The sequence below is a fragment of the Macaca mulatta genome, chromosome 15, assembly GCF_049350105.2.
Source record: "Macaca mulatta isolate MMU2019108-1 chromosome 15, T2T-MMU8v2.0, whole genome shotgun sequence".
In the NCBI taxonomy this organism is placed as follows: domain Eukaryota; kingdom Metazoa; phylum Chordata; class Mammalia; order Primates; family Cercopithecidae; genus Macaca; species Macaca mulatta.
The window spans coordinates 51704218-51719967 of record NC_133420.1 but is presented as its reverse complement, the minus strand read 5'-3'; positions in this window follow the sequence as shown (position 1 = coordinate 51719967).

The following is a 15750-nucleotide window of genomic DNA, read 5'->3' as shown; positions in this document are numbered from 1 at the left end:
CAAGTGAAGCTCTCTGAGTTTAGATTCATTTCTTTAACTTATTTATTTATTTATTTATTTTTTGAAGCCTGCATGTTTGAGAAAAGAGAGTCTGGAAAATACTTTCTGTTTGTGAAATCAAAAGTTTGTTTGTTTCATGGACCAAACTGGTAATAGTTCAATGAAAAGATGTCAGGCTTACAAGATCAGGCATCTAGACCACCCTTCTAACTTCCTCACTTGGTTTCTGTCTGCCCTGAGATGGTCTAATTCAGTAGTCAGGTAACTGTTTGCATTTCCCTGAAGACATCACTCCCTAGCCTTTGAGCCTCTCCTTACCTTTTCCAAGACCCAGCTCAAGAATCACAGCTTCTGAGAAATCTCTCCTAGTTCCCTCAAGCAGAGCAAGGCATTGTCAATAAGCTCTGAGTGCCTACAACTCTTACTACATAACACTATGATTCCTTGTTTACACATCCTTCGTCCACTAAATCATAAGGTCCTTATAAAATTTTTTGCTTTTTTATCTGTTTATTTTATATCTACATACGTCTAGCATTTAATGTAGCACCTAGCATAAAGTTCGAGCTCAGTAACTATTTGCTGAAGGGAGAAAAGAGGAAAAGGAGGAATGAAAGGAGGGAGGCAGGAACGAAGAAAGAGTATTTGCATTAGTCAGGGTTCTCCAGAGAAACGGAACCAAGAGAATCTCTCTCTCTCTCTCTCTTTCTCTCTCTCTCTCTTTCTCTCTGTGTGTGTGTGTGTGTGTGTGTGTGTGTGTGTTTATGTAGCGAGCGAGAGAGAAAGATTACAAAGTACTGGCAAACATTCGTTGATGACATAGGCCAAGTAGTCCCATGATCTGCCCACTGTGAACTGAAAAACCAGGAAAGTTGGTGGTGTAATTTGAAGGCCTAAAAGCTGGAGAGAAGATGGTATAAATTCCCATCTGAGTTTGAAGGCCTGAGACAGGATCACCAAGGCAGGGAGAAGACTGATGCTCCAGTTCAAGCAGACAGGCAGAGAGGACAAATCCTCTCTTCCTTTATATTTTTGTTCTATTCAGATCCTTAATGAATGGGATGATTCTAAGCCACACTGGAGAGGGCAATCCACTTCACTCAGTCCACCAATTCAAATGCTAACCTCTGGTAGAAACTGCCTCACAGCAGATAAACTCAGAAATATTGCTCAGGCAGACATCTGTGCATCCCATGGTCCAGTCAAGTTGACACAGACATTAACCTATCACAGTTTCTGTGCAGTCTGCAGAGGAAAGGAAGCCCCTTGATGTTTTGTTTGTTTCTTCTATTATTATTCTCTTGGTGACTTGTTTTAACAGTTTCCTTTTATTTGTTTGCGGGCTTTGTACATAACCAATTTTAATAAGTCCCCACTGTTTTTTAATATTGAACCACTAGGAATAGGACTTACAATTGTCTGGACTGTGCCACAAGGTCTGAACCAAGGCTGGAGATACATTGGGAGGAAATCTGTCATTATCTACCTCAGTTTTTTCTTTGGTTTGTGTCTTCTCTCTTTGTACTTTCGGGCATAGGCTCAGTTAGTTGCTCATAATATAAAGATAATTGCAATGAAAGCAATTTGCCAGTGCCATTCACTCACACATCCAGTCATGTCACCAACTGCTGCCAATTTTCCTTCATAAATATTTTCCATATCTGCTTCATCTTCTCTAACCACCCTGCCACTGAGTCGGGCCAAGCTTTCCACCTCTCTCTTCTGAAGGATTTGCCACAGCCTCATTGTGTTCAACCAGCCTCTCCACTTCCCTACCTCTGATCTATCCTCTATCCAACCATCAGAACGAGTTTGCTAAAACTCAACTCTCAATTGCTTAATTGTCTTTACTTGTCTTCTATTAGTCTTCAACAAAAAGAACTGGTCTGTCTGAGAATAACACTGTTTGCATTGGATGAGGGTCTACCCTAATAACTTCATTTTAAATTGATTGCCTCTGTGAGGACCCTATCTTCAAATAAGGTCACATTCTGAGGTACTGGGGATTAGAAGTCCACCATATGAATGTTGGAGGGGCACGGTTTAACTCATAACATCACCCATCCAGCTTCTTTCAGACCTCCTTGTTTTTATACACATTGGTTCATTCGCTTGAGATTCTTTTCCTCCCAGCTCCTAAGCGCCACAGGTAGATTTGAATAATTAAAATCTTCTATTTTCTCTCATCTTGTTCATCATTTTCTTGTATTCCTCTTCTATTATAACCTTTCTTTCAATGAATAATATCTATTGGTTTCCATGTCTGTCTCTCTACCTATCCTTTAGGGCAAAGATCCCCTAATTTGCCATTTTGTTCCTAGTGCCTAACAGTTTTTGGCATAGTGTGGATAATTAGATTGTTAGAATAAATAAATTAGAATGGATGAGACACAAAAATTGACACATAAAGTGAGCCCCACAAAAAGCTCAAAAGTTATCCAAATGAAGAAAACGAGGAAGAGCTTTCCAGGACTGTCCAGAGAAGTGACATAATATGATGTGTTTATTGAATTATTAGTATATAAATTAGTGAGTTAGAAATTATAGGAAGTATGACTAGAAATGTAGGCAGAGACATATTATAAATGGCCTTGTGAGCCAAGGAGTGTGGTCAGTATCTTATACTCATTCATTCATTTTATACACACACACACACACACACACACACACACACACACACTTACTGACTTCCTAGCACATCATGTTAAATCATTGAAAAGTCCCAAGAAAGGAAATGACATGGCCACATTTGTTTATTAGAATATTGTTAGTTTTGGTAGCAAAGTAAAGACAGATTGAAGAGAGTCAAGACTGGAAACGGGGGCCATTGAAGAAGTTGTTGTCCTGGCCCAGGCCTGAGATGATAAATAAACCAGCACAGATATTACAGAGATTGAGAGGAGGGGGGTGAATCACAGTAATACTTCGGAAATAAAAGCAAATAAATGTGATGGCTGATTAAACAAGAGACATAAGAGAAGTTAAGGAGGAAAAGATGAATCCCATGTTTGGCTGGGTGATTGGTTGGATGATAGAGCCATCCCTGGAAACTTCAAAGATAGAAGAGAATCCAGTTGGAATGCATTGAGAGGTGGGATGGAGTAGAAGATAAAATACAGAGGAAGATAAAAGTTGAGTTGAGTTGCAAGTGTTCAAGAAATATCCCGTGGGAGATAGCAGGTAGATGGCCATCTTTACCAGTCTGAAACTTGAGAGAGGTTTTGGCTGGAGATGTGGATACTGTAGTCATCTATATAGAGAATATAACTGAAGTCACAGTAATAGATCCATGTTCCAGAGAAAATGGATATAGTGAGAGGAAGTCAGGACTAATGATAAAACTCTAGGCTTAGTAGCAGTAATCCACCAGCTTTGGCTTTGTCCTATGTCTTGGTAACCCACATATTTGGAAGACTACAGACTTTCTAGGTTCATATTGAATATTATCATCTAGGAATACATTAGTTTATGAAAACAAATACAATCAAATCCATGACTTTGAAGAGTGACAAAAAAAAAAAAAAAAACCTTTGGTGATCTCATTTTATTTTGTTCATTTATTTTGCTGATTTTATTTTTTTTATTTGGAGTAATGCAATGTATTAAAAATATAGTCATTATTCATAAACCAAATCTCCCCAAGGAGCTCATTCAAAGTTATAATTGCAATAATTAAGTTAGATAAAACAGGTAAAGCTTATCCACCCTCTCTTTTCACCTCCATGAAAGAAAACATAGAAGTACATGGAAGTAAAAAAATCTTTACCTGGCAGAGACCCTATTCAATCATCACACAAAATGGGAGGACTGGAATCCTCCACTTTGAGGCATGAAAACGTAGCTATCAATAATGGGCATGTCACAATTGATCTTTACTAGTAGAGTCAGCCATTTGCAGATTCTATTCTGTCAAGCTACATAACCATGTTCCCTCCCCTCAGCACCTTGGTTTCTTTCCACTGTCCCAGTGCAGCCATCCAGCCCAGAACACAAGAAAAGAGCTGATAAGCCTACTTTTCCTCAACAAACACCTGTGGTAAGCGAAGGCTGTGTCTACTTCTTGACTGTTATATTAATATTTGTGTATTCTTAAATAGTCTCTCCAAATTCTCAAATTTCTTCATCTGTAAAATGGAATTTGTACTGATTTTTCTACCTAATATTCTTGCATTGCAAACTACCTTTGGGTTTGACTGTTTTCCTTCTAGTAAAATCATTAGTAGGAATTTTTCTGGCAAGTTAAGCCTTTCTAATTCCTTGGTTGTGATATCACAATACCCTTGCCCTAAAAACCCCACTTCTCCACATTATATTGAGAAAATAATCCAAAAGAAAGGGTAAATTTTGTGCCATAGACATTCTTTGAAGTATTATCTATCATAGAAGATGATATCTCACAACAGGAGATTAATTAAGTAAATATTCACTTAATAGAATTGTATGCAGCTCTTAAAATGGCATATTTATGAAGAAAGAACTAAAAGGGAAAAGATAAAGGTGATAGCCACCTATATTTCTATAATAATCATAGCTATATAGAAATGATTTAGTCATTTAGGCAAGGACTTTAAGAGGACATTCATAAATGAATTTTTAAAAGTCAAATTCTAATAATCTTGTGGTCATCCCTTCTATTACCATTTAACAGAAGAGAAAACTGGACTCAGGAATTGCCCAAGACCGGTTTTAATATGTTGAAGTAGCAATATTGTGAGTGAATTGTCTTTTTTTCATTGTGTCTTCCATTAATGATATTGGATGCTTTTATGCAATTTTTGTTTTAATATTTGCTAGAAAGAAGACTGGGATAATGAGTTCCATCTTGCAATAAGTAAACAGCGTGTTCATTTTTAATTCTGCAATTAGAAGTATAAACTTTAGAACTGGGCAGTCTCCGTATTCCATTGCTATTGTGGAAAATGCCTTGCAATCATTTTGGAAGTGAGTTCCTCCCACTCTCCATGTCCTGGGTGCTCAAATGGAAAGGTCTCTTCACCCCCCTCCTTTGTCTTTTCCCATAATCACTCATGACAGTGGCTGAGAATCTCTGTTGATCATTAATTGGATAAAAGAAATAGGCTTGAGCCATCTCTTTGACTGAAATTTTACCATTGTTGTGAGCCCTGTGGCTCTCTCGCTGTCTCTAGCTTGGCTCCAGCCCCTTTAAGACTGCTCATGCAAGCTAGCTCAGCACATCACTGAGAGAAAACTTGAAGACTCACTTAAATGATTGACCTATTTCTGGGCTCTCTGTTGTTGCAAATTACAAGAATATACTGTGTGCATTTTCAGGTAATTTGATACTATTACCTTAAAACTCACTGGTTCCGCCTCCCCCTTCCCTCCTCTGTTCAGATGGAATATCTGACCTTTTCCCTTAGCAGGCTGCTTCTCTTTTCCAGGTAACTGATGATGATTTTATACCCTGGATGATAATCAATATGTAGAAGCTGTCTTTATTGATTTGGATAAAACCACCAATTATGGCTATTTTGAGCAGAGCTCAATGGGATTAGATGTGATTACATGGCAATGGGGTGTGAGCCCATCAGCAACTCAGGGGCTGCTGTGAGGCTATTTAATTGTTACAGATGAAATACAAATGGGTGCTATAACCACTTCCCACTCAGAAGACATACCTGCACCTTTCACAGGGCAGAACCTCCAGGCTGGACCACCTGGCCATGCACTTAGGACTCCATGAGTCTGGTTCACAGACAGCGCAGATAAAATGGCTCAAGGAGAAGCAATGGACTTCATGAATCCTGTTTACTCCAGTCTTGGCTGTGTCATTTATCCAGAAATCAGAGGCAGCAACATTTCCAAAAATATATGGATTTCAGGCAGATCAGTAAGAATGTCAGGCAGCAGGAAGAGAGAACACAGCAGGCTTTAGCTCAGGCAGTATCCTTAGCTTGGAATGTTGGAGTGTCCTTCCCAGAATCCCCATCCTGATAGTCCCAGATTCTCTGCTGCCTCCTCTGAAAACTTTCCTTGTCATCTCTTCTGGGAGATGATTCTATATCCTAGCAATTAGGAACATAAGTTTTGAAGTTCCCCTGTTACTTCTTAGCTAAGTAACTTTACACAAGTTACCAAACTTTTCTATGAACAATTTGTACAATACGGACAATGTTGAAATACTTAAAACTATACTTGGCCCTCATCCCCAGCCTTCCATTTGCAATGAAAAAAAATTGGAGTCAGAGATTCCAGTGCACGTCTCTGCTCTCTATACTTCTCAGCTATGTAGCTATACCTACACTTCCTCATCTGCAGTAGTTACATGATTTAGCATGTGCAATGGCCTCAGCCTACAGAAGGTGCGCTCTCTCCCTGATTATTATTTTTCTCCTCTCAATCAGTTACTGAGTGGATTGTCTGGATCTTAGACATCTAGGACCACACGTTTCCTCCAGTCACTGAGGGCTTGGTAGCACAATATGATCATAATAATAACAACGACACAGTCTTATTCCATTCATTGATTCATTTATCCATCCATTCATTCAAGAAGTGTTTATTGAGCATTTATTAAAGGAGGGACTGTTATGAACACTGGGGTATATGGCGCTGAGCAAAACAAACGAGGTGTCTGAAACAATGGCGCCTACATACCAGTGAAAGGGGAAAGATAGTAAACGTATGGAAACAAACAAATGGAACATGATAATTTAAGTGCTGTGGAAATATAAATCAGGGTTATGTGACCAAGAGTGGCTGGGACATGAGCATTGGGAAAAGGCTGTGGATTTGATTAGACAGTGCCTCTCTAAAGGGATGACATCAAAACTATGACCTGGAGGCCACAAAAGATCCTTTCAGGTGAAGTTCTGGGAAGAGTTGCAACAAGGTCATGAGGCGGAAACAGAGTAGTATGTTCAAGGAATATCAAAGGCAATCTGGACAGTCCACAGCAAGCAAAAACGCAGGTGCTCCCGCCCCACTGAAGTCATTAGTTCCTACTTATTTCAGGATTCCTGCACGGACTCAGGAACAATCATGACTGAACTCCTGGCTCCCTCGTGGTGACTCTCCAGAGTCACATTGAATGTGGGGCCTGGGCTTTTTATTCCTGCAGTTCCTGTTATGCTATTTGATATTGTCAGTGTTGACAGAGGTCTAGCGGCTGCCCTGTTCTCCTTCATAATCACCACACTAGAGCAAGGATAGAAATGCGTGTTTCGGGAACAGAATATTTCTCCTTGTGTGTATTGTACTCAAGACTTAGACCACAGAGCAGACTTGTGATTAGTTTCCTTGCCAACCTTAATGGAGTAGAATCTATTTATACGATCTTGTCTTCAGGTCATTCAGACTACCCTAGAAGTGCATCCTAGAACCCTTTCACTAATGTGGGAGTTCAACACATTTAAAAAGTATGGAATCATGCTCTATTCCACATAACTCTTCTCTTTTCTAGTATACTTAGTGGATAGGAGCCCAGGCGTGGAGTCAGATGGACCTGGGTTCAAGCCCCTTTTCCACTGATTGAGTGAACCTGAGCGAGGGAAATAATCTCCCTGTGCCTCATCTTCCTCTTCTGTAAAACAGGCAGAGTAATCATAACTGCATCATAGTTTATAAAACACCAGTACAGGACCTATCATATAAAAAGACACAATAGTTGTTCTTCAGTGTTATTACTTTTGGACCAAGATGTGCACGTTGACCTTCTTCTTGTTCTTCTTCTTCTTCTTTTTTTGTTTTTTTTTTTTTTTGAGGTGGAGTGCAGTGGCGCAATCTCGGCCCACTGCAACCTCCGCCTCCAGGGTTCAAGTGATTCTCCTGCCTCAGCCTCTCAAGTAGCTGAAATTACAGGCACCCACCCCCACACCTGGCTAATTTTTGTATTTTTAGTAGAGACGGGGTTTCACCATGTTGGCCAGGCTGGTCTCAAACTGCTAACCTCAGATGATCCACCCGCCTCAGCCTCCCAAAATGCTGGGATTACAGGTGTGAGCCACCGCACCCGGCCCTGACTTGATTCTTTTAAGAAGAGTTCCTTCCCACTTCCTGTGACACTAAGATGTGATTTTTATTCTCCATGGTTTGGACAAAATGATACACACCCATCAACTGGTTTGTTGAGTTACTGATTTCTTAATTACTGAGTAACTGATCCCTCCAAAGAGGATCCCCAGACCCTCATATAAGTAAAACTCTTCTCAGCAGTGCCTGGATTTATAGGCGATAACACAGCTGAGTTCCTTTTTTGGAGTTCCTTAAAACTGCAAAAAACAAAGCAAAACTCAGAGCTCAGACTATACTAGCTACTCTGATTTATGCAGACACCTGGACATGCATTAAATTCACGGTGTCAGAAAACAAGCATGGAAAACCCACTGAAGCACCAATCCATTTTTTCCCCTCTTGCTTTTCATGTGCTTTTGAGTAACCAAAGAACATTCTTGTTTAAAGTAAAAAAAAAAAAAAAAAACTAGTATAGTTTGCTTTTGGAGCGAGCTCCTTATAAAAGCTGCAGGCTTTGGGGGGCTGAAAAACAGAACAATTGGAAACTCCAAGTGTGACTTCCAGCCCTGTCATTTAAGACTGAATTCTTGGCCGGGCGCGGTGGCTCAAGCCTGTAATCCCAGCACTTTGGGAGGCCGAGACGGGCGGATCACGAGGTCAGGAGATCGAGACCATCCTGGCTGACACGGTGAAACCCCGTCTCTACTAAAAAATACAAAAAACTAGCCGGGCGAGGTGGCGGGCGCCTGTAGTCCCAGCTACTTGGGGAGGCTGAGGCAGGAGAATGGCGTGAACCCGGGAGGCGGAGCTTGCAGTGAGCTGAGATCCGGCCACTGCACTCCAGCCTGGGTGGCAGAGCGAGACTCCGTCTCAAAAAAAAAAAAAGACTGAATTCTTCTCTCTGAGACACAGTGATGGTTACCATTTCATCATTTAGACTCCCGCCATGCACTTAAGTCCTATTCACAGGAAGAGTAGCTCACTCAGCCTGCAGTAAAGGTAGAATATGCAATAGTTCTGTGGTGTTGCTGGAACAGGGCTGACAAGAGAGAATTTTCCTGCTAATCCTCTATCCATTCTGACACCAGCCTGGCATTTGGGAAGTGGAAGGGAGATAAAGATTAGGACTACGCAGGGTGAGCAGAGACATGTAGCAGCCTATATGCAAGTGTCGCTTCTCAAATACAAAACTGAGAAATAGATCACATTTTACACTGAAATTTTGCACTGCTTCTGAGCATCTTGCCAAGAGCTATTCGGAAGACAGCAAATATTTTAGGATTAAGGGTCTCCAAATCTGAGCAGAACAGGCCCAGCCGTGGAGTAGGTCAGCACTTCTGAGGCAGTTGCTTTCACTTTTTGTGGCCATGTTTGTATCCATGTCATGACTGAGTCAGGAAACCCGCCTGTTCTGTTTTGTTTTGTTTTACCAGTTTTGGTTGTTTGACCATCAGATTATACAATCGCTGAGACTCAACATGCTACAACTCAACTTGGCTGCAAAGATAGCAAAACATAGCATTTTTAAAAATCTGCCAGTCTTTAGAGAGTTGAATTGCATAATGTCTGTAGCTTACCAAGTGTTTTTCCATCTTCAGTCTGATACAACCAAACTGAATAGTCTTCACAAGGTGATGTTTATGGTTGCTAAGACAGAAGACAGTTCCCACCCTAAGCCCTGTTCCCTCTTCCCTCTGCTTGCTCCCTGGGTGACTTCCTTCTTTCCTTTAATTAGTCATTCATTTGGTCTAAACTTCATTTTAACAAATGAATTCATTGCAATATGCATGTGGTTGCAGCTACCACCTGATGCTGATGGCAGCCTGCTCCCTCTTCTTATCCACAAGTGAGTACTGCTGTCTGCTGCACACACATTTCCACCTGGCTGCCTCATGAACACTTCTGGTCATTCTCCCCAGTCCCAAACTCTGCGTTCCTCACACTTAAATGCAAAGCTTAACTCATTCTCTTTCCTCCTCCTTCTTCCGAATTTCTAATTGATGGAAAGCTATCAGCACATTTTGCCCAAGCCAGAAACCTAGGTATAACTATTGATCCAGCTCCCTCACTGATCTTATACAATTGATTAATAAAACTTGCCCATGCTGCCTGTTAATATCCCTGAATTCTGTGCCTTTTCCTGTTGTCACTGTAGCTTAAGCCAATATCATTTCTTACTGGGATCAATGCATCAGCCTCCCTTCATTTCTCCCCACCTCTATTCTTGTCCAATTTCAATAGACTCTATGCAAGTAAGAGTCATCTTTCTGAAATGCTTATTTGACTATGTCACTCACTACTAAAATCTTTCAGTGGCTCTCCATGGCCCTCAGTCCAACCTCCTTTGTTTGGCTTAAAAGTTTTCTATACCTTAACCCTTTCCTACCTATATAGCCCTGTTTTCTACTGCCATCTGCCTTCTCCTACCCTCCAATTCTCCCCCAGCCTCCTTTCTCTCTCTCACCTCCCTGCATAAATGTATGGAGCCCTTGCTTCTTAAACAGCACTCCTTCTCTGCCTGTTTTTTTTTTCCTTTTACCCCTAAGTTAGCTAGTGGAACATCCTCCAGGAAGAATTCTCTCATCACCCTCCTCCCTCATTAAACTGTGACCTCCTTAAAGATAGGGCCCATGTCTTCTTCACTTCTGAAAGTCAGTTTCTAGCAGAGAGCCTCCCACATGGTGCTTCATAAAAACTCAAAGGTTGAATGAGAATTTCCATCTCAATGTATGACTGAGAGTCTAAATGCAGTTCTCAGCCCAACATGTTACCCAGAAGGCCTCAGTGACCTCTCATGAAGAGTGACTCCCTGTGACCTCTTGGGTTTTCCCTGCATCCTGAAGTGAGCACACAATTAAATGGCCATCACTTACAGTTAAAAGCCAAGCAAACCTTCCACACCTTTCTGGAAATTCACAGTAGCACTGTTATCATTTTGCAGATGAGAAAATTGAGGCAAGGGAACAGGTGGCCGAAAATACCCTCATAGCCTTGAGAAAGTCCATCTTGATGCTATCCAGTGAAACTTAATGGCAAACCAGGAGCCAGGCAGCCTGCTTTATTTTGGAAATGAAAATGTCAGTATAGTATAGTTGATGAGAGTTTGAAGAGAAAAGATGCAGCAAAGTAGAACGCTAACACCAATTCCAAACAATTATCAAGAATCATACTAAAGTTACCACGAATCAAAATATCTCATATTTATCTCATTTATTTCTCACAATAATCTTTTTATTCGTGTTTTTTTATAGGAAGAAATTAAAGCTCGAGAAGTTCAATACCTTGCCCAAAATCACACACACACTAGTGAACAGCATAGTCAACATTTGAACCAACCAGTCTGCCTAATTTCAAAGTCTACGTTCTTGGATGTGAGGGAGATCTGGATGTGACATCTGCCACCCATTGATCACCAGGTTTGATCCAGCTGATCTGACTGGCTAGGCAGGTGTCCCCTTCCTCCCTCAACACTCCATGTGTATCCCTCCCAAAGCTGCATGCTCAGTTGAAGAGGACGACCATCCCCAATAGAGAAGGGCCAGTCTTCCAGTAAAGGGTATATGAGTAGCTGTGCTCCCCTGCTAGAACCTCCAAATGAGCTTTCAAAGTCTACATTCTTCATCATCAAGTGATATTGCCTCTCTAAAGAGAAAATTGAAAAATTCAGGAAGACTGCTCCTTATGTGTGACCAGGGCTATATATAGCAGACATTCCTTAACTATCTCTTGAATGAAAATAAGTGAGTGAAAAATTTGTCTAGAATCTTCTGCTGGTTTATTTTCAGATTTCTTCTGTTTACAGAACAGACTCACCAGGGGTCCTCAGGCCAATTCAGACAGTATCTCTTGAGATTTTTTTTTTCATGGAGTTTCACTCTTGTCACCCAGGCTGGAGTGCAATGGCACAATCTGGGCTCACTGCAAACTCCACCTCCTGGGTTCAAGCGATTCTACTGCCTCAGCCTCCCAAGTAGCTGGAATTACAGGCACCCGCCACCATGCCCAGCTAATATTTTTGGAATTTTTAGTAGACACAGGGTTTTGCTATGTTGGCCAGGCTTGTCTCGAACTTCTGACCTCAGTTGATCCATGTGCCTTGGCCTACCAAAGTGCTGGGATTATAGGCATGAGCCATTGTGCCTGGCTGAAATTTTTTTAAAGAGAAAAATCTAACCATTGACCATATTAGACATGAACAAGATGCAAACATCTTGAGTAGCATTGTCCAACAGAGCTTTCTGTGACTAAGGAAATGTTCTAGAACTGCATTGTACTATCTAGAGGTAGCCACCTATGGCTGTCCAGTACATGACATGTGGCTTGTGTAACTGAGAAACCAAATTTTAATTTAATTTTAATTAATATTAATTGAAATAGTCATATGTTGCCATTAGATGGCAAAGACATTTCATTCAAGTTATTTATTGAGCACCGAGCTAGAGGATGTCAAATACTGAACTAGCTGATAAGTGAGGTGAAAACTAAAACAATTCCTTGTCCTCGTGGAGCTATAGTCTCATGAAGCTAGATATTAATCAAATAATTATACCAATAAAAATAAAATTGCAGCAACAATGATTGTTATGAATGAAGGTTATAGAGTCTATTGAGATCTGGACTAATCTGAGTGTCTCATGGAAGTTTCCTGAAGAAGGAATATTTGGGTCTGATCTGATGGATGTTAACCAGGTGAGAACCTTCCCTGGAGAGGAATTGTAGGAGAAGTCCTGAGATCATTGGCAGAATGGGAACTAAAAGAGGGCAGAGAGGCTAGAATGCTAAGATCATGGGAGCAGTGTAGGGATGGCCTGGGTCACACCACATCAGGTCTTATAAAGCCATGTTAAGGCCTCTATCTCTGTACCAAGCATAAAGTGAATCTATTGAACTGGTTTTGGTTGGATAAGGGGATGCAGGGAAACCAGTGAGGAAACTGCCCGGTAGTGATAGAATCAGTGAACATGGGAGCTCAACAACAGACATACACTAGAATCTCCCAGGTGCAATACAACTTCTATCTCATCCTTCTCTAGAGCCAGCCTTCCTACAGTTACATGCATGCCTAATTGCAGGGCTGGGTAGGAAGCCCCTCCCACTTCTACTCTCTGCCATCTCACAGATTCTGGTGCTGAAATCTCCTCTTCTACCATCTACTACAAATCTACCCACCATACAACGAGTGTTGCTTGTCTGTTTCAGGCTCATGGCTCCTTAGAATGAACTGTGAAGGTTACGAGAAGAACATTTAATAAGCTTAGTGAGCCTCTTCTCTTTGTTCTCTCCTTTCCTCCCAAATAATATTGCTGTCTCACTTTTCCCTTCGCGTGGGACAGTCATTTATTCTTTTACTCTTGTGGTTACTCTTTCCAGCCAACCTCTGACAATCTACCTTTCTGACGCCTCTTGCCAAAGGCATCTCACAATCTCAAGGGAGGGATGAAGGTTCACATACATAACATAATACAAGATGGCAGGTGTTGAGTACCATCTTCATGGAACAAGTAACAATAAGCACTTAGACAATAATAAATCAAGAGAGACTTCATAAAGGGATGATATGGGCTATGCCTTTAACAATGTCTGCACGCAGGAGCAGGAAGCCTTTCTAAGAGATAAAAATGTACAAGCAAAGGTCAAGGGCAGGGAAAGGCAAGAACTGCAACTAGAATTGTTTGGTTAGAGCCCTGAGGGAAGCAAGGCAGGCCAGACAAATTGAAGCCAGATGGCAAGGGGCCTTGAGCGTCACATAAAGCTATTTGAGCTGTTTTCATTAGGTAACAGCCATTGGAAATATGGGGAGGCCTAAACTAATCTGAGCAACATCTCACAAAGATGAATCTTAGAGTCGTGTATGGAAGAATTTCATTGGATAAGGGACCAAAGTCAAGGAAACCAGAACAAAAGCTTTTGAATGGCCTGGCCTGGGCTTTCTAAGGCTTCATACTTTCTAAGTGTGCTGACTCTTTCTAAGTGCCTGACTCATTATTGTACACCTGCTTTTGTTTTAATGTATTTATTAAACACTTGCTAGACATTCACCATGCATGTCCAATGCCAGACTACAAAGTTGACCTCCATCCTATCACTATGTTTTATTCATCCTGCATCCATAGACTCTAGCAGAACTCAAGTCAAGTAGTAGGCACTTAACAGATATTTGTTGAAGGACTGGTCAACTTTGGTTGCTAAACCATTGTAGCAACAAAGATAACAACAATAACAACAGCATGAGTGATGTCAGAGGTGTTTGAACCAGAGTGCCTCCATCTTGAATAGGGGCTGGGTATAATAAGGCTGAGACCTACTAGGCTGCATTCCGAGACAATTAGGCATTCTAAATCACAGGATGAGATAGGAGGTCGGCACAAGACACAGGTCATAAAGACCTTGCTGATAAAACAGGTTGCAATAAAGAAGCTAGCTAAAATCCAGTAAAACAAAGATGGTGATGAGAGTAACCTATGTTCATCCCCACTGCTACACTTCCACCAGCACCATGACAGTTTACAAATGCCATGGCAATGTCTGGAAGTTACCCTATATGGTCTAAAAAGGGGAGGAACTCTCAGCTCTGGGAACTGCCCATGCCCTTCCTGGGAAACTTATAAATAATCCACTTCTTGTTTAGCATATAATCAAGAAATAACCATAAAAATGGGCAACCAGCAGCCCAGGCTGCTGCTCTGCCTATGGAGTAGCTATTCTCTATTCCTTTACCTTCTTGATAAACTTGCTTTCCCTTTGCACTGTGAACTCACCCTGAATTCTTTCTTGTGCAAGATGCAAGAACCTTCTCTTGGGGTCTGGATGGGGACCCCTTTCCGGTAATAGTAGTAAGAGTGATATCAGGGAGTCACTCTGTCCCAGGCAATGGTATAAGTGCTTCACACAAATCAGTTAATTTAATCCTCACAATTACCTTATGAGAAAAGCCTATTACTGTTCCCACTTTACAGATGGCAAACTAAGACCCCTAAGAGAAAGGTCTTGCTCAAGACATCACAGATATTAAGTAGCAGAGCTGGAACGCAAACCATAGTAATATATCAGCCTATGTTCTGACTCAGTATCTCACACCTCCTTTCATGGGGCTGTCTACTGATTTCTGGACTCTTCACCTTCCGCATTTGGCTTTATGTCTAGAATAGCAAGAAGCAGAGACGCTCTATAAGTAAAAGTTCATCCAGACAGCCCACTTAAGAATTTCTGGAAGGGAAGATTTCCCTCCCTCCCATCTCTATGGTCATTATGGTCACTGTCAGGCAAGAGAGGCCATTCAGAGGTACATCCTGAGACAACATGCAGGATCTTTGTGGGAAAAAAGCAGAAGAGATGACGCAGGTGGCCTCCTGGGAAAGTGAAGGGAACCTGAAACTGGGTAATGGGGTCCATCCTACACTGGGCATGAGGTAAGGAATTTTACCTTCTTACAATTCTCACAACTTGTGCTGGAAGTATTATTGTTCTCAAAGAAATTGCCTAATGTCGCACCACTAACAAGGGGCAGGGCAAGTGTGTCTGAACCCTTTCCATCTCACCTCCCTGTCTCTGCCTCTACAATAATGGTGAAATTGGGGTGGGGACAATGAGGAGGAAAGTGAGGGGGCATTTGTACACCTCACCAACAAACGAAAAAGTAGACATTTGGAGAAGAATCATTTATATTCTATGGGCATCATCATTAGGGTTTTGTGGGGAAGTGGGGTTGTTCTGTGTTTTTGTTTTTGGCACGAAAACTAAATCTACCACATATTTTATCAAAATGACATAGCTATT